Source organism: Bos taurus, chromosome 7 (genome assembly GCF_002263795.3).
Source record: "Bos taurus isolate L1 Dominette 01449 registration number 42190680 breed Hereford chromosome 7, ARS-UCD2.0, whole genome shotgun sequence".
In the NCBI taxonomy this organism is placed as follows: Eukaryota; Metazoa; Chordata; class Mammalia; order Artiodactyla; family Bovidae; genus Bos; species Bos taurus.
The window spans coordinates 100413616-100438738 of NC_037334.1; the positions used below are offsets into that span (position 1 = coordinate 100413616).

Sequence of the window (25123 nt, forward strand, 5' to 3'; positions counted from 1 at the left end):
CTGCATACATAAGACTCATATCTGGTACTCAGAAGAAATGGCCATGTTTGTCCTTGAACAACTACTTCCATGATGTGTACCCTCAAGATGGGTGTCAATGTTTTAGATATAGAAATTACTGTTTTTCTTGGCCTAGAAATGTCCAATTATATTTAAATAGTATATACATGAGGTTTAAAATACCCCATATGTGTGTGTGTGTGCTCAGTTGCTCAGTTTTGTCTGACTTCTGTGACCCCACGGACTGTAGCCTGCCAGGTTTCCCTGTCCATGGAATTTTCCAGGCAAGAATAGTGGAATGAGTTGCCATTTCCTACTCCAGGGGATATTCCCAGCCCAGAAATTGAACTGCGTCTCTTGTGTCTACTTCACTGGCAGGCAAATTCTTTACCACTAGCACCACCTGGGAGTCCTAAGATTTCATTAAATAGTTCAAGATTTATGGTGAATAACTTTTATTCTCTCTGTATATTTATGAAAAGAGTAGGTTACTTTCAGAATGCTGTATATAATTTACATGATTTATCAAAGTTATATATGTCTGTAATATGTAGACTAATTTTCTTGCTTGGAATATTCCATGGGAAAAATTATAGTGGAAAATTGATATATCAATGCATTAACATCACTAAGACTGAGACTTTAAATTTCAAATGATCTAATCAGCTAAATTCTCCAGTAAATCACTTAAAGCTTGGAGTAAGTCACTTAAGTCACCCTGTTAGTTCTTTTAAGCCATTACTGGTTCCATTTCTACTCAACAGGCTTATTAGTAAAAACAGTAGAATTCTTTTATGATTAAATTTTTGCTGCCTGTGCCTCTTCTCTGTTTTTTCTTGCTCTCTACTTGACTGCAAACTATGGAGGACATGGAAGACCTTCCAAGAATACTTCACTAAAATCCTAGGTGTGAATCCAATTCAATATAAAACAACAACAAAAACAAAATAGGCAAAAGACCTAAACAGACATTTTTTCCAAGAAGACAGACAGCCAACAGGAACATAAAAAAGTTCATATCACTAATCATCAGAGAAATGTAAACCAAAGCTACAATGACTTATCACCTCACACCTATTAGAATTCCCATCATTAAAAAGTCTACAAATAACAAACATTGGCAAGGATGTGGAGTAAAAAGTATCCTTGTACACTGCTGGTGGGACTGTAAATTAGTGCAACCACTGTGGAAAGTAATAGGGAGGTTCCTCAAAAAAGCTAAAAATATAACTACCATATAGTCCAGCGATTCCTCTCAGAATATATACCCAAAGGAATCAAAAACACCAATTCAAAAAGGTACATGCATTGCAGTATTCATAGCAGTGTTATTTACAATAAGCAAGATATAGAAACAGCCTAAATGTCCATGAACAGATGAATGAGTAGTGGGGTGTGTGTGCGTGTGTATTTATACAATGAAATAGTTCAGTTCAGTTCAGTTCAGTCGCTCAGTCGTGTCTGACTCTTTGCGATCCCATGAATTGCAGCACGCCAGGCCTCCCTGTCCATCACCAATTCCCTGAGTTCACCCAGACTCACGTCCATCGAGTCAGTGATGCCATCCAGCCATCTCATCCTCTGTCGTCCCCTTCTCCTCTTGCCCCCAACCCCTCCAGGCATCAGAGTCTTTTCCAATGAGTCAACTCTTCACATGAGGTGGCCAAAGTGCTGGAGTTTCAGCTTTAGCATCATTCCTTCCAAAGAACACCCAGGGCTGATCTCCTTTAGAATGGACCGGTTGGATCTCCTTGTAGTCCATAGAGCAAATAATATTTTATTACAAATATTTAAAAGAAGTAAAAACTACAAAAACTTTGAATCACTATTCTATACAAATGAAATTAATATTGTAAGTCAACTACACCTCAATAAAAATTATATATATATATATATTATACTACATAGATATATGGCATGGCTGGTATGCTGCTGTCCATGGAGTCGCGGAGTCAGACACGACTGGGTGACTGAACAACAAAAACCACATACAACAACAACCAAAAACTTAACAATCTTAGGTGTTAAGTTTTTCATGCTGGATTTCCAAAGTCTTCCTACCATGTTACTAGATAAATATAAATTTCACTTTTTCCTTGTATAAATTATTTACAGTACTGGTACACAGCATATTTTAGTGGGAGGCCTAAATTTTTCATGAAGACATTTGCTCCTTTCGATTAGAAGGTACCTGAAATGGAGAAAGTAAATTGTAGTAATAAAGTATACTGCATTATAAACCCATCTGTGTTTTAAGGTGTGTGTTGAAAGTCGCTCAGTCATGTCTGACTCTTTGTGATCCCATGGACTGTAGCCTGCCAGGCTCTTCTGTCCACAGAATTCTCCAGGCCAGAATAATGGAGTGGGTAGCCATTCCCTTCACTAGGGGATCTTCCCAACCCGAGGATCGAACCCAGGTCCCCTGCATTGCAGGTAGACTCTTTACCAGCTGAGCCACCAGGGAAGCCCAAGAATACTGGAATAGGTAGCCTATCCCTTCTCCAGGGGATCTTCCTGATCCAGGAATTGAACCAGGGTCTCCTGCATTGCAGGTGTATTCTTTACCAGCTGAGCTAGCAAGTTCTTTATCTGGGTCTACCTTAGCTTTTTCTGTCATTCCCTTCAAATATTTGCTCAAATACTACTTTCCCAGTGAAGTCTTCCCTAACTACCTTACCTAAAATTATAATCCCTTCCCCCTGATATTTCCTATTCTAGTTACTGAATATATTTTTTCTCCATTGCATTTGTCATGTTCCAATACAGTTTGTGTGTGCGTGTGTGTGTATGAGTGTTAAATTTACCAGATAAAAAGGAGGATACCTGTTAAATTTTATTTTGACATGTAAGTATGTCCAAATACTGCCTGGGATATAATCATAACATTATTTGTTGTTTATCAAAATTCACATTTAAATGCATTTTAATATGTAATATATGGAACATACATTTAAAACACAATATATTGTATATTCTTTAACTACACAATATTTTTGATGTATTTATACTAAAATTTATTTGTTATTTGTCTGAAATTAAAATTTAACTGAGTATTTTGCCTATTTTAAATAAATTTAGCCATCTGTGGGTGCATGCGTGTTACTAACTAGAATATAATTTCTACAAGAGAATTTTTGTTCTTTTGTTCCCTGATGTTGAGGTGAACAAATAAACAGAGGTGTTCAGGAGTACCCATTTAAGAGTGAATTAAGTTTCTTAACCCTTTATAATCTATATTTTAATATATGTTAAATTAGAACATTAATATCTACCTACAGGTATTTTGTATCATTTGAAAGAAATAATTAATGCAAATAATTTTTCACAGTATCTAGCAAGGTATTAAGTAACTTTTTTTTTTTCCGTTCAGGTTTGCTTTTATTTCCACGTTCAGCCTTTCAAAAGCCTTCTGAGAGAATGGTAGTAAGTATCTGATGATTTTTCTTTCTTTTGCATCTAAAGAATGCATTATTATTTAATGCATTAATAGATCGTCATTATTATTGCCATTGTTCTTAATCCCAATAAGGGCTCCTGAATATTCAGGGTAAAGTTTTCTCAAAATCTTAACATTTTATATGTTAAAAATGTAATTAACTGCTTTCCGTAACATTCAGCTCAATGGAGATTCATTTTGCTTCTGGAGGACATATTTAGCATTTATTAAGTTACTGTTGGAGTTCAAGAATATTTTTTCCATTTTTTGAAGGATATAAAAATAACAGATTTATTTACTTTTCTCATTTGTGAAAAAATAAGATGGGCCAAAGAAATCTATGAAGGTTTGGACTGAACCTATAAAATGACACTCTCAAATGTTGTTTCTCTATTTCAAGCAGAAGTCTGTTATAGACAGGAGGAAGGTATAGGTGGTTCAGTTCAGTTCGGTTCAGTCGCTCAGTCGTGTCCGACTCTCTGCGACCCCATGAATTGCAGCACGCCAGGCCTCCCTGTCCATCACCAACTCCCGGAGTTCACTCAGACTCACGTCCATTGAGTCAGTGATGCCATCCAGCCATCTCATCCTCTGTCGTCCCCTTCTCCTCCTGCCTCCCTCTTCTCCTTCTGCCCCCAATCCCTCCCAGCATCAGAGTCTTTTCCAATGAGTCAACTCTTCCCATGAGGTGTCCAAAGCACTGGAGTTTCAGCTTTAGCATCATTCCTTCCAAAGAAATCCCAGGGTTGATCTCTTTCAGAATGGGCTGGTTGGATCTCCTTGCAGTCCAAGGGGCTCTCAAGAGTCTTCTCCAGCACCACAGTTCAAAAGCATTAATTCTTCAGTTCTCAGTCTTCTTCACAGTCCAATTCTCACATCCATACATGACCACAGGAAAAACCATAGCCTTGACTAGACGAACCTTTGTTGGCAAAGTAATGTCTCTGCTTTTGAATATGCTATCTAGGTTGGTCATAACTTTTCTTCCAAGGAGTAAGCGTCTTTTAATTTTATGGCTGCAGTCACCACCTGCAGTGATTTTGGAGCCCGAAAAAATAAAGTCTGACACTGTTTCCACTGTTTCCTCATCTATTTGTCATGAATTGATGGGACCATATGCCATAATCTTCATTTTCTGAATGTTGAGCTTTAAGCCAACTTTTTTACTCCCCTCTTTCACTTTCATCAAGAGGCTTTTTAGTTTCTCTTCACTTTCTGCCATAAGGGTGGTGTCATCTGCATATTTGAGGTTATTGATATTTCTCCCGGCAATCTTGATTCCAGCTGTGCTTCTTCCAGCCCAGCGTTTCTCATGATGTACTCTGCACGTAAGTTAAATAAGCAAGGTAACAATGTACAGCCTTGACGTACTCCTTTTCCTATTTGGAACCAGTCTGTTGTTCCATGTCCAGTTCTAACTGTTGCTTCCTGACCTGCATACAGATTTCTCAAGAGGCAGATCAGGTGGTCTGGTATTCCCATCTCTTTCAGAATTTTCCACAGTTTATTGTGATCCACACAGTCAAAGGCTTTGGCATAGTCAATAAAGCAGAAATAGATGTTTTTCTGGAACTCTCCTGCTTTTTCCGTGATCCAGTGGATGTTGGCAATTTGATCTCTGGTTCCTCTGCATTTTCTAAAACCAGCTTGAACATCAGGAAGATCACGGTTCACATATTGCTGAAGCCTGGCTTGGAGAATTTTGAGCATTACTTTACTAGCGTGTGAGATGAGTGCAATTGTGTGGTAGTTTGAGCATTCTTTGGCATTGGTTTTCTTTGGGATTGGAATGAAAACTGACCTTTTCCAGTCCTGTGGCCACTGCTGGGTTTTCCAAACTTGCTGGCATATTGAGTGCAGCACTTTCACAGCATCATCTTGGGAATGTCTTAAAAAGCAACTGCAAACTATTTTTAAACAGCACCATTTCAAAACTTATAATTTCCTTGTTTTCTGAAATAAGTCCGATAAGAGATCAACACATCAAATGCACTTTAATACATTAAGTGCTGATTCTCTTTTATAAGGACACTCATCTAAAGAGCTGAGAGTGCTGTGATGGGGCAGGGTTGGGTCCTCTGGAAAACAGAGTGACATCTCCTCTTTCACTAATAATATAGAGACATGTACTTTGTATATCTGTCAGACATTTTGGCTTTTTTTTTTTTTTCAGCTCATCATCGTGGTTTCTTCAGAAATCAAGTTTACATAACTTTAAGCAATAGGCACGGAGAAGGCACCCCACTCCAGTACTCTTGCCTGGAAAATCCCATGGAAGGAGGAGCCTGGTAGGCTATCGTCCATGGGGTCGCTAAGAGTCGGACACAACTGAGCAACTTCACTTTCACTTTTCACTTTCATGCATTGGAGAAGGAAATGGCAACCCACTCCAGTGTTCTTGCCTGGAGAATCCCAGGGACAGGGGAGCCTGTTGGACTGCCGTCTATGGGGTCTCACAGAGTCAGAAACAACTGCCGCGACTTAGCAGCAGCAAGCAATAGGCACATGCTGGAAAGTAAGAAATATTCTGAGATTTCATATAACCACACTCTAACTTACCTATTTTGTAAATCTGTTCATTCACAAAGTTGTTTTATTTTTCATGATTGGAGAACAACTGGTAAGCATCAGAAAGACTTAAAGCCAGATATGACAATTTTTGTTGTGATTATATCATTGATAAAATTAAACAGATATTTAATGTCCCATTTCATAACATGCATTATTAATAATATTCTATTGAACTAAAAATACAAAATTAAAAAAGGGTATACTACACCCTGTTGGCTCAGGCAGTAAACAATCTGCCTGCAATGTGGGAGACCCAGGTTGATCCCTGGGTCGAGAATATCCCCTGGAGGAGGAAATGGCAACCCACTCCAGTATTTCTGCCTGGGCAATCCCAAGGACAGAGGAGCCTGGTGGGCTATAAACCATGGGGTTGCAAAGAGTCGGACACAATTGAGTAACTAACACTTTGATACTATAAAGACTCATTTTTGCATTTTTACAAGTACACTTATGTATCAGAATCTTCATGGTTCCTAATTTGGAATAAAAATAAATATACACTTGAGTTTTCACACAAATGACTTTAATAACAGCCATACCGAAGCACTCTATTTCTGAATTTTCTAGTACCTAGTGTCTGTGGTTGAAGCAAATGAAGAACAGAGGTTATGAGCATGCACTTCAGACTCCTGTTTAGTCCCTTCCTACTCATATAATCCTGCAAAAGCCACTTATTATCAAAGTCTGACATTCACTAATGGGGGAGGATAACAGTATCAGACTCAAAGACATTTTGTGATGATATAGTGATGTGGTTCATGTAGGTTGCTTACCACCAAACTTTTTATATAGTATGTGTGCAAGCGTGCTAAGTCACTTCAGTTGTGTCCGACTCTAACACCCTATGGAATGTATCCTGCCAGGCTTCTCTGTCCATGGGGATTCTTCAGGCAAGAATACTGGGTGGGTTGCCACGCTCTTCCCCAGTGTATCTTCCAGGCCCAGGGATCGAACCTGTATCAACCTGGGGGTCTTGTCACAATTTGAAAGCCACGTAAAAAGCCCTTTATATAATATAAAACACATAATTCCAATCCTCAATATCATTTACGTCATATGTACATAACCCCTGTAGGGGAGCAAAATTTGCCATCCAAAAATATCTTGTTGGTATGAGAATTATTTCAGTTGGAAACAGTCAAGGCCCCAAGAGACTCAGGAAGAAACTTTGACCTTCACCTTAAATGTCTGAAAGAATATAGCTGCCGCTGCTGCTAAGTTGCTTCAGTCGTGTCTGACTCTGTGCAACCCCGTGGATGGCAGCCCACCAGGCTCCTCTGTCCCTGGGATTCTCTAGGCAAGAGTACTGGAGTGGGTTGCCATTGCCTTCTCAAGTGCAGGCATGCATGCCAAGTCGCTTCAGTCGTGTCCGACTGTGCGACCCTACGGACAGCAGCCCACCAAACTCCTCTGCCCACAGGATTCTCCAGGCAAGAGTACTGGAGTGGGTTGCCATTGCCTTCTCCAGAAAGAATGTAGGTGGAGCGCCAATTCCAGGATGGGGGTTGTCACCACAGATAAGGACAGTGTGAACTAGGTGTGACAGGCAGGGAACAGCCTAGCACAGTCTGTTTGCTCTAAGTCCTCTCTGAGTTCATTGTCCCCACCTGGCTCAGAAAACAGTGGTTCACCAAATACTTCCTTTTCCATCTCTGTGTGGATTGCCTGATAGTCCTAAACCACTATCCCCAACATCCTCTTCTGTCTTCAGCTCAAGATGATATTTAAGGTGAGGGTTATGGCCATTTTGGCAAGTATTCAGTTTTCCTGGGTCTCTCTCATGTATACATGTTATAAACTTTCATTTGATTTTCTCCTCTTAAAGTGCCCCATGTTAATTTAATACTTGGACCAGCACATAAAACCTAGAATGGTCTTCCTCCTAACCCCACTGAGTATTAACTCATGACCTCTTTGAAGGTTATTACTATTATTTTTATCTCATTATTTTAGTTGTTATTAAAGATATTTATGTTTTCATGTTACAGATGATCTTTCATACTACACAAATATATATGTATATGTTCCATTCTACACACACATATCTTTTACACGCTATGCTTACATTTTTGAGAAGAGAACTGTCATAAATTTTAATAGCATTTTCATATTTTAAAGGAGGAAAAATAAGCTATTTGAAAATTACTTCTATCCATGTAGTTTGCAGAATGGCGATTCCTACTCTTCATTTAGCAGAAGTTTTATACTTTGTGTAACTTTACTGTGCTTACAAAAACTTGTGATTTAAGTAACATATGTAAATGAACTTAAGTGGTATTTGCATACTAAGACTCATTTAATCATAATATTCATAATCAAGTAAAAATCACGTTAGGTAAGTGAGGCTTTAATGAATGTAGTAAATTAGCTTTAATTTTCAAATGAGGGCTTTTAAAATTTGAGTAGGAAATAGAAAAAAATCATTGATCATTCTTTTCCAATTTTAAAGAAAATATTGGAAGCTGACAAGTTTAGTTCGACTACTCTTTGTCCCTGAACATAAAGTTTTATGATACCTTACTGACCTAATGTATAATAAATAACAATGTAATAAATAATATTGATAGTCTATGTTAATTAGTCAAATGACTGACAGCCTTTTAAAATGATAAAATTTTAACTTCCAGTTAGTAACCATCTGATATATAAAAGCACATTCAACTGAAAATAAATCATACAACTTACATTTCCTGGAAAAATGGATCAAGCATATGCATGAATATAATGCATATTGGTTTCTTATACTCAGTTTATCAAGAAAATTAGTAACATGAACTCAACAGTTTCTAATTCTTTTGGAAACAAAGATTTAACAAATAATTCAACTTGATAAGGCATAACTCATTTTATTGTACTTCACTTTATTTCTCTCTTCCAGATATTGCTTTTTTTTTTTTAAAAACAAATCGCATGTTTGTGGCACTCTGCTCAAGCAAATCTATTGGTGTTATTTTTCCAACAGCATTTGCTTACTTCCTGTCTCTGTCACATTTTGATAATCCTTGCAATATTTCAGACCTCTTCATTATTATTTTATTTCATATAGTGGGCTGTGATAAGTGACATTTGAAGCCACCACTGTAACTGTTGGAGGCGCCATGAACCATGCTGTTATAAGACAACAAATGTAATTAATAAATGTGTGCATTCTGGCTGCTCCACCAACCAACCAGTCATTCCTCTCTCTCTTTCTGCTTGGGCCTCTGTATTCCCTGAGACACATTATCAAAAGTAGGCTAATAACCAACCATACAGTGACCTCTACGATTTCAAGTGAAAGGAGGAATCACACATCTCTCACTTTAAATCAAAAGCTTGAAAAGGTTAAGTTTAGTAAGGAAGGCATGTCAAAAGCCAAGATAGACCAAAATCTAGGCTTCTTGTGACAAATGGTTGGTCAAGTTGTGAATGCAAAAGGAAAGTTCTTAAGAAAATTTAAAGTGTTACTCCAGTGAATAAACAAATGATTCAAAAAAATTGAAACACATTATTGCTGATATGGGGAAAGTTTCAGTGGTCTGAATAGAAGATCAAACTAGACACAGCATCTCTGTAAGCCAAAGCATAGTCCACAGCAAGGCCCTAACTCCTTTCAACTATATGAAGGCACAGAGAGGTTAGGAAAAAACCTGCAGAAGAAAAGTTAGAAGCTGGCATAGGCTGATTTATGAGGTTTAAAGAAAAAAGCCATCACCATAACACCAAAGTGCAAGGTGAAACAGTATGAGTTGGTGTAGAAATTGCAGCAAGTTATTCAGATCAAGCTAAAATAATGAATAACAGTGGCTACACTAAAAAAATAGATTTTCAATGTTGATAATCCTCTGTTTGAAGAAAATGCCATCTAGGACTTTCATGGTGAGAGAGAAGCCAATGCCTGGCTTCACAGTTTCAAAGGACAGACTAACTCTTTTGTTATGGGCTAATGTAACTGGTAACTTAAAGCTGAAGCCAAAATTTCTGGGGTTCCTAAGGATGCTAGTAAATATATTCTGCCTCTGCTGTAAAAATTAAACGACACAGCCTGGATGACAGCACATCTGTTTACAACATGATTTACTAAATATTTTAAGTCTACTATTGAGATCTAAAGCTCAAAAAAAAAAAAAAAAGGTTTATTTCGAAGGATTACTGTTCATTGCAAATGCACCTGGTCACTCAAGAGCTCTGACGGACCTGTACAATAAGATTCATGTTGTTTTCATGCCTGCAAACACAACATCCATTCTGCAGGCCATGGATCAAGGAGTAATTTTGACTTTCAAGTCTCATGACTTAAGAAATACATTTCATAAGGCTATAGCTGCCATAGATCATGACTCCTCTGATGTATCCAGCCAAAGTCAATCAAAAACCTTCTGAGAAGGCTTCATCATTCCAGATGCCATGAAGATCATTGGTGACACAAGGCAAGATGTCGAAAGAGCAATATGAAGAGAAGTTTGGAAAAAGTTGATTCCAGTTATCATGAGTGACTTTCAGGAGTTCAAGACTTCAGTGAAGGAAGTCATTACAGATGTGGGAGAAGCAGCAAGGCAAATAGAATTAGAAGTGGAGCTTGAAGATGTGACTGAACCACTGCAATCTCACAATAAAACCTTAATGGATGAGGAGTTGCTTTTATGGATGAGCAAAGAAAGTGGTTTCTTGAGATAGAATCCACTTCATGGGAAATAGATGGGGAAACAGTGGAAACAGTGTCAGACTTTATTTTTGGGGGCTCCAAAATCACTGCAGAAGGTGATTGCAGCCATGAAATTAAAAGACGCTTACTCTTTGGAAGAAAAGTTATGACCAACCTAGATAGCATATTGAAAAGCAGAGACATTACTTTGCCAACAAAGGTCCGTCTAGTTAAGGCTATGGTTTTTCCAGTGGTCATGTATGGATGTGAGAGTTGGACTGTGAAGAAAGCTGAGCACTGAAGAATTGATGCTTTTGAACTGTGGTGTTGGAGAAGACTCTTGAGAGTCCCTTGGATTACAAGGAGATCCAAGCAGTCCATTCTGAAGGAGATCTGTCCTGGGAGTGTTCTTTGGAAGGAATGATGCTAAAGCTGAAACTCCAGTACTTTGGCCACTTCATGCGAAGAGTTGACTCATTGGAAAAGACTCTGATGCTGGAAGGGATTGGGGGCAGGAGGAGAAGGTGATGACAGAGGATGAGATGGCTGGATGGCATCACCGACTGGATGGACATGAGTTTGAGTGAACTCTGGGAGATGGTGATGGACAGGGAGGCCTGGCATGCTGCAATTCATGGGGTCACAAAGAGTCAGACACGACTGAGTGACTGAACTGAACTGAAAAAAGATTTTAAGGTTATTAATTTAAAGGACACTCTTTAAGTCAGGTTTTAATTTTTTGCATTATATGAATTTCACAAGACATTTTTTGTCTTGTTCAAATTTGATTCTTGGGATAAAGGTGTGTTTATTTTCAAAATGTTACAAAACAGAAAATGGAGGCATAGGGAAAGCATGCACAATTAAATGGAGAAAATTAGTTAAAATCATTGCTTTAAGCAAGAGGAAGACTTTAGTTAATATGGATCAGCCCCATCTTCAGTTATATCTTGAAAATATGGCATTTCTAACATCAAACTAATTCTAGAAGCAAAATAAAAACATTTCATCTTTCTCATTTAAGAAACGTTGGCCATGCTGCTAGGTATGGTACATAAACATAATTTATTCTTTACTTAAAATTTGTTGATTGAGAAACAATCTCCAAAATGCTGGCAAATACCACTTTCATAGTTAAAGCAGTTATTTATGTATTGTGGTGTTAAAAGTGTTATCATACTGAAGATGTAAATTTGATTGTTATGCAAGTTGTTGCTGAGGGAGAATTTATATATGGGACTTTAATATTTTTCCCACATGTAATTTATCCAAATAATTTATAATTAACCAATCAGCCTTATTAAAACTCTGAGAAACTACTGATAAAATTGAATGGGCCTTTAATTTATGGCCAGTAAACCACCTTTCAGGATAACAAAACATACAGACAAGAAGATTAATTAATGCAATAGTGAATAAGCTGTCTTGGTTGTTTTAAACATTGCTGGCTTGAAGGCAGAGATATGGGCTCATGATTTCAGTTTCTTCAAGTTCTTAAATATAGTCACCTTTGAAAAGCTGTATTGGGACTTATTTCCATATTTCAGTGGGACATACAGAGAAAACAAAAACTTACTTTTAAGAACTTACAGGTTAACGTTTTAAGAATGCACTTTATTGTATATTGTATACAATTAGTCTCTAATTTTTGTAACTTGAAAATGTATTGGTTGTGCATAAGGATAGAAGTGCCTAATCTAAACACGCTTACTCTAAATATGCTTACCATCATCCTGACCACACACAGGCCCATATATAAGCCTTTGAGCCTGAATGAGCTTTAATGAGTTGGGGGTGGAGAGCAGCGAAGAAAGAGGCACCAAAAGTAGATTTCTATGACTAATAGGATCCATTTTTATTTTTGTTGTTATGGAGGTGAATATACAGATGGAAACAATAGCTGGAGTCTCCAAAAGACCAGTTATGTCCATTTAACATTTTATTAAATACTTATAATTTGTCTCCCACTGCACTAGACATTTAGAATTTAAGGTTGAAAAAAAAATGAAGTATTTTGCCCCCTCAAAGAGCTCAGTGTTGAAATAAGCATAACATGAACTACGTGGTTCTGGAGGGATAGTGACTGCTAACCACAGAAGCGTACTACCATGGCAATGCAAATAAGAACTTGTCCTTGTTAAATAGAGGGAAGACTTGCTGAAGGACTGACATATGATTCAGACCTTGCATTGTGTAATAATTAAGCATGTAAGGAGACTGTTAAACAGAAAGGTTCACAAATGGCACGATGGTCATGAGTATAAAACTTTGACTCTTTGGCTATAATTTTTCTCAATAAAATTAGTGTTACATGTAACGCCATATTCTAGACTGGATCCTGGCACAGAAAAAGGACTACCGTGATGAAACTTGTAAAATCAAATAGAATCTGGAAGTTAAGTAATGGTAATTTATTACTGGGTTTGTTTTAGCTGTATTTCTGAGAGTCAATCACTTCCTTATAGTGCTAGCTTACTGCTGGCTGTCACACCATAGCAACAGCTTGCAATGGCTTCTACCTATTATGCACCTTGTATCTGAAAGGGTGATGCCAGCCAAACCCATTTTCCAATTTCAGTGGGTTCCATGGGACCTAGTAATGGAAATACTTGAAAAGTAAGTTGATAGCAAATTCATTTGGATTATTGTTATGAATATATTTATATAAACCTTTTAATGTAAATATTCATATTGTATCTTCATTTTGAAGTTGTGGTTTTGGTAATATATATCTTAAAATGATTCCTCTAAACAACTATGGTTTTTCCAGTAGTCATGTATGGATGTGAGAGTTGGACTACAAAGAAGGCTGAGTGCCGAAGAATTGATGCTTTTGAACTGTGGTGTTGAAGAAGACTCTTGAGAGTCCCTTGGACTGCAAGGAGATCCAACCAGCCCATCCTAAAGGAGATCAGTCTTGGGTGTTCATTGGAAGGACTGATGTTGAAGTTGAAACTCCAATACTTTGGCCACCTGATGCAAAGAGCTGACTCATTTGAAAAGACCCTAATGCTGGGAAAGATTGAAGGCAGGAGGAGAAGGGGACGACAGAGGATGAGATGGTTGGATGGCATCACTGATTCAATGGACATGAGTTTGAGTAAACTCCGGGAGTTGGTGACGGATAGGGAGATCTGGCTTGCTGCAGTCCATGGGATCGCAAAGAGTCAGACACGACTAAGTGACTGAACCGAACTGAACTGAAACTTTATAAACTAGAAATCACAAAAATTCCTGGATTCATCTCTGCAGCAGAATCACTAAAAATGACTGATAGGAAATAAAAACAATGGAATTTGTTAGAAAAACTCAAATGCCCCTAATTACAAAATGTGCTTTATGAGGAATATTTTGCATACAAAGAGCAAAGGTGGTCTATGTCTGATTAAGAACAAAGTCTGTGTTGTGTGAACAAATGGCAAAGGAGTGTATTTCATGAGGCCTGTGTTCCTTATGTGAGAAGAGCATTTTCAGAGATTTAACTGGGTGGATGTCAGTCCCTTAACCTTGATGCATCACATCCTAGAAACTTGAGGGTAACTTAAGACAAGCTATTGAAGCTGCTTACAGAATGTTCTCTAGAATTTCTAAATAATACAGACAGTGTTTTCTTAAATATTATTGTATTATTTATCTATAAATGAGTTTGATATTTATGATTAGACAAAGTTCTTATTATTGATGGAATTTCACCATAACTTATCTGTTTGGGAAATAAAAAACAAGTTTATATCAAAAATTATTAATTACAACTTTTCTGTCAGTTTCAAATTTTTCAAAATAAAATTTCAGAAAAAAAAATAAAGAATGTTTCTCTAAAAACAAAAGACTATGAAACAATAAGGGTTTTTTACTCAAACTGACCTTCATTTCCTGAGTTTTCTTCAAGCCTGCAGCAACTATATGCTATAAAACTCACAGATCACTTCCTGACCACATTTCTCAACTGCAAAGATAACTCCTTAAGAGGAACACTAAGTCCTGGTTTTCAGAGAGGAACACAGCCATTAGGAAACAGCTTGTCACATATATGAGAAACATGACTAGTAAAGAAGACCGGATGCTCTAGTGGTCACCATGCAATCTCTGTAGCCAGAGAGCCAAGCTTGTATGTGAGCTCCACCACAGAATTTGCCAGGGCATTGAGTAAGTTACTCAGTCTGTCTGTGACTATTTCCTCATCTGCACAATGGGGGTAATGATATAACCTATCTCAAGTTGTAATGAGGGTTAACTGAGTCAGTACTCATACAGTACTTAGGATAATACCTGGAAGATAATATAAAACTGTGTTTTTGTTTTTTAGTTAAAAACTGACTAATCAAGTTATTAACCAGGGGGAAGAAATAAAAAAACTTAGGAGTCAAGATCATTATTTTGAAAAATCTAAATTGCCTTTCTACAAAAAAGGACCTGGTCTATACTCAGTCAAAAAACAAGAATGCCAGTATAAGCTAGATAAGATTCAGGGCCATATATACAGGGATTTTTAAATCTATTTCCCCGTGCTGGTCCCCCACTCTAGCTTTATTGAGGTAACTACTTTACTGTGTTTAATTAATATTTTATTTTGCAAAATTGACATCATTGTTTTATGTGTATGTCTTTAATTTGCAAAATGTTGCTGTATCATATACCTCATTATATGTCTTAATTTTTTTCAGTAATCAGCATGCTATGGGTATTTACCAATGTTGTTTGCTGTACCGCTAAACCACTTCCTTCAAACATTTAGTAATACCTCCTGGTGTGCATTCAGCTCATTGTATCCATTTTGCTCTTCAAGTGACAGACACACAGTTTGACTGGCAGACATTTGAAAAAGAAATGTGTTTATCCTTCATAACAACTGTAGGGACATCTATATGCTGCTAGGTAAAGGAAGATATATGCATATGACAGACACATTTTGGAAGGTAATCTTTTACCAACTATACAGTTTAAGTAATAGCTCCTTGTGTTAATGTACGTGTTTCTCACAAATGATTCTTCTATGATTTCTTTACATACGTACTTTTAGATTTTTTGCTTTGTTTCTAAAGAGTGTACTCATGTCACTTAACAAATTTTTCTACTAAAATTTCCCCTTTGGAAACAGGTTGTTGAATATTTTACATAATAATCTCTAACTTACTTTAGACACTGAAAGATCTCTTACCAGTCTATCATCTATTTCTTAACTTGGTCTGCAGTATCCTTGGTTAGGAAGTTATTGATTTTCTTCACTGTGAAATTTCTTAACTGTGAATTTTCAAATTCACAAAGTTGCAATAAAACTCAAATTATCTCATATGGCATCCTTGAATATGCATTGGTTGTCTACAATTTGCTTTTGCTAACTTGTGTATAAACCTACATATATGAACACATGCATGCATACTGTAAATACATATTTGTATTTTTTTTCTGAATCATTTGAGAGGAGGCTGCAGAAACTATGCTCCTCTACTCTTAAATATTTCACTGTGTATGTCCTAAGGGCAAACAAGTGATCTTATATAACTACAGTAAACTTCTCAAAGTCAGAGAATAACATTGATTCAATATTTTCTAACCTACAATCCATTTTTAAACACTGTCAGTTATCCTGATAATATTCTTTAAATGTCTTACCGTTCCCAATCTGGGATCACACACTGCATTTTGTTACCATGCCAAATGACAAAAATAATACAGTTAAGTCATGTGTTTGATGTCCTTTATTCAAGAGAAAGACAACGCATGGTTGGGCAAGTGTGGTTCCTCACAGGCAGTGGAGCACTGTTCCTGAGGGGGCCACCCACCCATCTAACTACATTATCTTCACTTTGCTTCTTTAATTCTTAGACAAGATTTTCAATTAAAACAGAAATCAATAGATTCTTGTGTTCAAGCCTTATAGCTGTTTGTCTCTGGAATGCTTTTCTTTCCCTTTGAGTCCACAGTTTCAATTAGCTTAGGGGAGAAAACTTAAAATAAAAAGCTTTTATCAGGGACTTCCCTGGCAGTCCAGTGGTTAAGACTTCACCTTCCAATTCAGAGGATGTGATTTCGAACCCTGGTTAGGGAGCTAACATACCACATGCCTCCTTGCCAAAACAACAACAACAAATCCAAAGCATAAAACAGAAGCAATATTGTAACAATTCAAGAAATACTTTTAAAAATTGGTCCACATCAGAAAAGAAAAAACCGTCTTAAAAAAAAAAAGTTCTTATCAGGTTCTGAGTATCAGCCTCCAATCTGGCAAACTTCTGATCATAGAACTACTTGGAAAAGCCTTTCCAATCTTTTTTCAGGTTTCAGCTGGTACAAATAACAAATATACCTGGTGGTATATTTCCTCCATGTGTTTACTGAATAAACAGATGGAGGAAAAAGGCATCCCCACTACCCTCCAAAGATCCAGAGCCACTCCCAAAAATAGCAAAAGACAGACTCAGGCAAGTCTCCCAGAACTGGCCAGTTGGTAAGACCCTACTTGCAAATGGAGTACAACCCACATTTCTGTCCAGCCATATTTTGGGGGCTCCAGACCTGATTCCTGAGCTGCCTGCATATGTAAGAACCCAACAACCTGTGTGTCCCAGGCAGGGAGAAAACTAAGCTAAGCTCTCAGAACACAGAAAGGAGACAAACACGAAGGAAACTGCTGTTCCTGGGAGAGAAAGAACCAACAAATGGGCATCCCAAAACCGAATCCATGAGTATGAATTTAGAAAGGAAGAGACAGTGTGGAAAGTCACCTTTTCTAGGTTCTCCAGAGGTCTGGAAGAGCTGACTCTGGTAAGAACTCTCACCCTGCACAGGCTTCTGCCAAGTTTCCCAGGATGCCATCGTTAGGCTCTGGAGCGACTGGTGCTTAAAGAACAGAGTGTAGCTCTCATATCTACTAAAATTTGACAAAGTTTTCTATTCATTTTAATTTTAGTTTCATCTTGGTTGCTTAAGGGAATAACTGGTAGCAGTTTTCCACAGAAACCCAGGGATTCCCACCAACCCATAAAATTTCAAGGACAAACTCTTATATATGTGTGTATACACACACACACACACACACACACACACACACACACAGTATTCTGGTTAATGACAAGACAATTTCTGTGGCAAGGTTTTGATGATGGACCCTTTGGAGAGTACAACAGGGAAGACTGTACCATGTTTGTTTCTTTGGAAATAGAAGAATATGTTTCTTTAGCTAAGTCTTGGATTTCTCAGAGTCAGATTAACACCTAATAGGAATGTACCCCTGGGCTGGAGACTTTGTGATGTTCTCCAGTGTATCTTGTTGCACAGAATTTTCTTGAGGTTGGTGGGTGATCTAGCGCCCATCTACCCCATTCCACAACCAACTTATTCTAGCATGGGAGTCTTAAAATTTGGTAGCGAGAGTTCTAGCAACTTCTATGCACAAGAATCCTAACAGCTTTTAAACACAAAACCCATGCCTACACATTTTGTGAGATGTGGTTTCCTCGATTCTCGTTAGCAAGATATCTCTTACTCTTTCCATGAGAATATTTATTTATAGAGGCAGATGTCCTAATAATTGTCCTGAATAGTCTGACTTGTGTATCATTAGATTCTGATGTGCCATTGGTCAAATAAGCTTGGACTTTTTGTCTTATTTCCACATGTTTTGCAGTGGTTTATACTATGGACTTACCTCCAGGCTTTATGAGTCTCCTAAAGGCTGCCAGCTTGCCTTTTTAGATTGAGGGGTAGACATCATTTTCCCTTGAAATAGTCCTCCATAATTCAAACAGACTTCCCTTTACTGTATACCTATGCACAGGTTTTGAGAACTGTAAACGTCACGATGAAGATCTGGAGTCTCTCCCACACTAATGTACACCCTGTGAAAATGTGGGATTTCTCTCACACACCCCAGTTCTCCACCCAGAAGGATGGGGAAAGACACAGTCTAAGGGCTCAGAATGCAAAATAAGCAGAGCTCAGTTCTACAGAAACTTACCAGAATTGCTGGAGAATAGTCAGAGGGGTTCCGTAGGTATCTTCACCTGCATCTACTGTCCCTGGAATCTTCACCAGCTGTCTTTGAACGTCATTTCATCCCCCAAACTATCAAAAGACAAAAATATTACAATTAAGAGTGAGTTTGACGTCCTCCATTCAAGGGAAAACAATCTATGGATGGGAGCTATACAGAGCCTCACAGGCAGAGAAGCAGTGTTCCTGAGGAATTCAGGGCAAAAGTAAGTTTTATAGAGTCGTGGAAGTGGAAACAGAAAGAATGGTTGACTAGTAAGCTGAAGATTTCCTTCTAGAGCTAGCAGGTCCCATTTTCCAGGGGAAGGTAAGCTAACTGAAGCTGAGTTGGAGGATTATCATTGGTGTATGTTGGGATTCCTTCACAGGTGTTTCCTATAATAGGTTGGCATAGAGCTTAGATTTGCTATGTGACCTGGGCCACTGGGACAGCCGCCATCCTATGGGTCCGGATGTATGAATTAATAGTATCAGTCAACTATTCTACTTTAATATAAAATATTTCCTAAACTTTTGTCTGGTTTCTGACTTGATAGTTTTGAAGAGTATGGGCTACTTGTTTCTGTAAAATGTTCTAATTTGGATTTGATTGCTATTTCTTCATGATTGGAGTTATGTTATGCACTTTTGCAGGAACAACACAGAAGTAACATTGTGCCCTCCTAATGCCTTCAATCAAGAGACATAATGTTGTTCCAGTATTTTGATACTAGCTTCATTCTCTTCAGAAGGGAGGTCTTGAGTCAAATTCTCCATCATAAAGTCATCAGTTTCTTCTTTACAATTGAAAACTAATTTGTGAAGAGATACTTTGAGTTCACATGACCCTTTTCAGAGTCAATATTCTTCCCACCAGTGTTAGCTTCATTGGATGATTTTTTTTATGTGCATTTATTTATTTTATTATTTGTTTATTTTATCAAGTCAAATAAAATGGATGATTCTTTTTAGCCATACAATTCTTCTTTATTGCTGCTGCCTGCCAACTCTCTTCAGTCGTGTCCGACTCTGCGACCCCATGGACTGCAGCCTACCAGGCTTCTCCATCCATGGGATTCTCCAGGCAAGAACACTGGAGTGGGTTGCCATTTCCTTCTCCAATGCATAAAAGTGGAAAGTGACAGTGAAGTCACTCAGTCGTGTCTGACTCTTAGCGACCCCATGGACTGCAGCCTACCAGGCTCCTCCATCCATGGGATTTTCCGGGCAACAGTACTGGAGTGGGGTGCCATTGCCTTCTCCCATTCTTCTTTATTAGTTATCATTAAAAGGTAAAAGAGCTTATATTTCTTCCCTAATTATTTATTCACTTTTATTTTATTTTTTTAATATTTATTTATTTTAATTGGAGGTTAATTACTTTACAATATTGAATTGGTTTTGCCATACATCAACATGAATCTGCTTATATCTGTATGGATACGTGAATTTTTATTTTATTCAATAGTCTATTATATATTGATAATTTTATTTATTTTGATGCTTAAACTGTCCCAGATTTGGCCAGTGGAGGCCCCTTTGAGAAGCCTCCTCTGTCACTTTGACATGTGCCTATTTAATCCCGTTTCTCCAGTGGCACCCCACTCCAGTACTCTTGCCTGGAAAATCCCATGGATGGAGGAGTCTGGTAGGCTGCAGTCCATAGGGTCGATAAGAGTCGGACACGACTGAGCGACTTCACTTTCACTTTTCACTTTCACTCATCGGAGAAGGAAATGGCAACCCACTCCAGTGTTCTTGCCTGGAGAATCCCAGGGATGGGGGAGCCTGTTGGGCTGCTGTCTATGGGGTCACACAGAGTCAGACATGACTGAAGCGACTTTGCAGCAGCAGCAGCAGTGCCCTGATTAGGGACAGGAGGAAAAGGGGACGACAGAGGATGAGATGGCTGGATGGCATCATCGACTTGATGGACATGAGCTTGGGTAAACTCCGGGAGTTGGTGATGGACAGGGAGGTCTGGCCTGCTGCGATTCATGGGGTCACAAAGAGTTGGACATGACTGAGCGACTGAACTGAACTGAACTGAACTGTGCCCTGAAATTAGCCATTCCTCTGAGAAGCACTAGATTCTTATGGTTGAAAATAATATTGAGAAACTAAGATCTGTAAGCTAGGTGTACTCACTGTGACTGATAGATCATAGCATCTAGTTCTGTCATATATATTAAACATATATATGTATATGAAAGTGAAAGTGAACTCGCTCAGTCATGTCTGACTCTCTGTGACCCCATGGACGTAGTCTGCCAGGTTCCTTCCTCCCTGGGATTTTCCAGGCAAGTGTACTGGAGTGGGTTGCCATTTCCTTCTCCAGGAGATCTTCCTGACCCAGGGATTAAACCCGGGTCTCCAGCATTGTAGGCAGACACTACTGTTTGAGCCACCAGGGAAGTCCAATATATATACATACATACATATATACATATAAATGAAAGCCAAGCTCCTCACTGTTTGATGACGGAATTTCAAATATAAACATAAGAAATAAATGGTAGAATCCTGCAGTAATGGAACTAAACTACAAGTTTCAATAAAAACTCATCAAGTTATAGTTTAATGGGAAATACAAAAATAGATAAAAGTAAAAAACATACTTAGGCACACATATATATTCACATATATTTGTATCTATTTTTATATTTTTCCATTGATCGATCCAATAATAATATTGTGCAATGTGTTACAACAAGTCCTTCCCTCTTTCCTTTAGAATGAATGGACTCTTTGCAGTTCTTATTCTTTCTGATTAAATCTTAGAGTAAGTTTATTGTGTCCCTCAAAAAAATTCAACACGAATTTTGATTGGGATTGCTTGAGTTTGTTTGTAACTATATGAAAGTAGAATTAGATAAGTCCTGAGATAAGAAGGTAAATAAAGATCAGGATCTTAATACTGGCTACATAATTAGATAGGTAAATCATCAAGGGCAGATTACATTCTAAATAAACTGTATGCACCTGTAAAATGAGTATAATAATATATGTTACAAAATATACAAGTGAAAATTATGATTATTACTTATAAATATATTTTTCTCCTCCTTTCAAATTATTTTCCAGTTATTTCCTATATCACACACACACACACACACACACAAAACAAATCCCAATTAGCTGGAACTAAAAAATCTAAATAAACACACTCATAGGATGATCACCTCATTTATTTCATGTTTAACTGATGTGAACTGTGGTATCCAAATTATAGAGCAACTCTATATTCAGATCTTTATCCTTATATTTTAATTTAAAAAACTTTAGCATCTTTTAATTATATATAGTGTGGATTTTATCTATAAAGTTGTACTTTATGAGTCTAGAAAAAGCATGAATTATCTAACCATATCATTATTTTAACAATTTTAGAAACTAAAATAATGGAGAAGTAACAGAAGAGACAAACAGACCTACTAAATTAAAAATAACAAATAGAATATGTACGTGCTTTTTAAGTGTTGCAAGCAATCATTTTCTGAAGTTCTTAGTGACTAAGAAATTTTGTCCTTCACACTGCTGGGTCATTTTTGTTATGGTAATGAATGCATTTAGTCCTCAAATTGAAAAAAAAATGTATACTGCTTCTTTTTATAATAAGATTTATTTTTATTATGTAGTCCTTTGTTAATCTTAACTGGGAGATGGTTTTCTTCAAATATTATTGGATCCACATTTAGAAGGGCCTGCTTTACAAAGTACGGGCTGATAATGTTTTCCAATCAACAAAGCCCTTGAAACTGTTCAGCTTGTTAGACATCTGCTGTTGAAGAGTGTATCCAGCTCTGAAAACAAGATGCAAGGAAATGCAGTCCTCATTTTCTCCAGCAGTTAGTTGCTCAAAGGACTATAGCCATTTCAAGAGGTGCTAGACGTGCATGCATAAGGCTTGATCATGCTAACAATGAAGAAGTATAATGAGCATTTATGGTTTGAAGAGTTTCAAAAGGATGCAAATCAGTATCCTATCTACAAGGATAAAAATATCCCATGAAGTTAAAGAGCAGTTTGTAGATTTTAAGCTTATCATGAGCATTAAAAAAAAACCAAAAAACTAAACAGTGTTTACTACCCTTGCTGAGAGTATATTGCATCAGTTAATTTCTCCAATGAGAGAGTACTTCAGAAATATCAAGGACTCTTATAACTCTTAACAGAGTACACAAGTAGGGCAGGGAGTCATGATAACAGTTGGGAAATGTTATCCGAGAAAACAGGGTATACATTAAACTGTCAAAGTTAAGAGCAAGGAGATGCCATTCATATTATCTTTATTCATTTTCTACTGCTGTATAACAAACTACGTCAAACGTAGCTACCCAAAACAACATCCGACAATTCTGATTCAGTTCTGCTGGTGAGAAGCCTGGGCAGGTGTGTCTGGGCTCCCTGCTCAGGGAATCCCAAGGCCAAAGTCAAGAGGCCAGCCAGGCATAGTCCTTATCTGGACACTCTGGGGAAGAATCCATTTCCAAGTTGATGCCCAACTGTGTCAGAATTCACTTTCTTACAGCTGTAGGACTGAGGAGGAACAGAAGAGAAAGAAGTCACCAAATCTCTCCTTACTAAGACAGGATAAGTAAATAGTAGCCAAGTACACCATTCAAAATATGCCTCATTGGCATCCTGAGTATTTTTAACTAGTTTTTTTAAAATTCATTTATTTTTTATTGAAGGATAATTGCTTTATAAAATTTTGCTGTTTTCTGTCAAACCTTAACATGAATCAGCCATAGGTATCCATATATCCTCTCCCATTTGAAATTCCCTCCCATCTCCTTCCCCATCCCACCATTCTAGGTTGATCCAGATCCCCTGTTTTTAAGAAACGACAAAAGAGAAGCTCTGAAAATCTAGTAAAAGTTGCCCTTTTGCAAGAAACACTTACATTTATAAGGGAAGTATCCATTTGTAGGGGTATCTCTCTCTGTACCAAGAAGATGATGACAAAATCTCAAGAAACTCCGTGTCGGTAGAAAAGCAAGACTTAAACCTGCCTTGGAGGAGGAAATGGCAACCTGCTCCAGTATTATTGCTGGAAATTCCATGGACAGAAGAGCCTGGTGGGCTATGGTCCATGGGGTCAGAAAGAGTTGGACACGACTGCATGCATGCACACACGTGCGAGTCCACACACACACTCAGACAAACCTGCCTAATAACCCATACCTTTTTTTTTTTTTTTTTTACTGTGCTTTTCTGAAAACTGACCTCCCACACCCTTAATAGCTTTCTTTTGTCTTTAGCTGGAGATGGTATTTAAGATGGTATCTTGGGCCATTTTGAGGAGTCACTCCGTTTTCCTGAGTCTCTCTTCTGTACACAGGAGATAGGCAGGTTATTATACTTCTGTGTATTTTTCCCTTCTAATGTGTCTTTTATTACAAGCCATCTCAGCCAAGAACTTGGAAGGGTAGATGGAAAGTTGTTTTCCTCCCTCACAACAGAAATTTCTTATTCTTCCCTCGTTCTTCCAGCCTACCTTTATTTACCTCAGATGCTCCATTTGCCACTTCTACAGAAGCATCTGAATGAATGACACTCAATAATTTTCTTTAAAGTGAAGGACAAGACTATAAACCCACCTTCCAGTCCAGGTGTCTACTCAGGCAGGTGCATACTGAGCTGCTGCAATGAAAATGCCTGCTACTCTTATATACCATGTCTATTTTTAGTGACACAATGCAAACATCGTTTCGGGAGTTGATAAAAGTTAAATAACTTCCTACTACATTACCATTAAAGCATTTTATCGTACCATAAAAAAGGCACTAATTAGTACACAAAATCAGGGACGTTTTTTGTCATTCTGTTATAGAAATCATGAAAAATTTCATATTTAGTATCATTCTTGATGTGTTAGAGAGAACTATAGACCACTCATAAACTAATTTTTCAAAGCCCACACATTCATGGATCATTAATGATATGTATTTACACTGTAAGTATTTTTCAAAAGGATATACTGAAGTTATTTTATTTTTTTTCATTTTTGCTACATAATCATTGAATCATAATCATAGGTTCCATAAGTGGGGCTCCAGTTTTCTACAAATATTTCACATCAGTAACAATTAAGCTTTTCTTCAAAAGTAAGTGATTTTTTAGAGTGACAATTTCCAAGGGGAATGATAGTAAGTCCTCATTAGTTACCTATTTTATATATAGAAGTTTATATATATATGTAAATCCCAATCTCCCTATTAACCCCACCCTACTCCTATTCTCCTTGGATATCTACAAGTTTGTTCTCAACGTCTGTGTCTCTATTTCTGTTTTACAAATGACATCATCTTTACCATTTTTCTAGATTCCACACAGATGTGTTAATCAATGATACTTGTTTCTCTGACTTACTTCACTTTGTATGACGGTCTCCAGGTCCATCCACATCTCTGAAAATGACATAAATTACTTCCTTTTTATGAATATGTCTGAGTATTATTACCCTGTGTATATATAGACACCACACCTTCTTTATCCATTACTCTTGATGGGCATGC

At 37.5% G+C, this 25123-nt stretch overlaps 1 long non-coding RNA gene across 3 annotated transcripts in view; it reads left to right on the forward strand.

Annotated features, from left to right (window-relative positions):
• The window catches only part of LOC112447567 (uncharacterized), a 181988-nt gene that overhangs the window by 137753 nt on the left and 19112 nt on the right, over positions 1-25123 (forward strand). The window contains exons 4-5 of one of the 3 annotated variants that reach the window (XR_009495368.1): positions 3371-3423; positions 19257-19506. This is a non-coding gene — a long non-coding RNA (uncharacterized lncRNA). Of the gene's footprint in view, positions 1-3370; positions 3424-13401; positions 14371-19256; positions 19507-25123 lie in introns of those variants that run through there. The other 2 variants (XR_009495367.1, XR_003035768.2) reach the window with 2 other exon arrangements.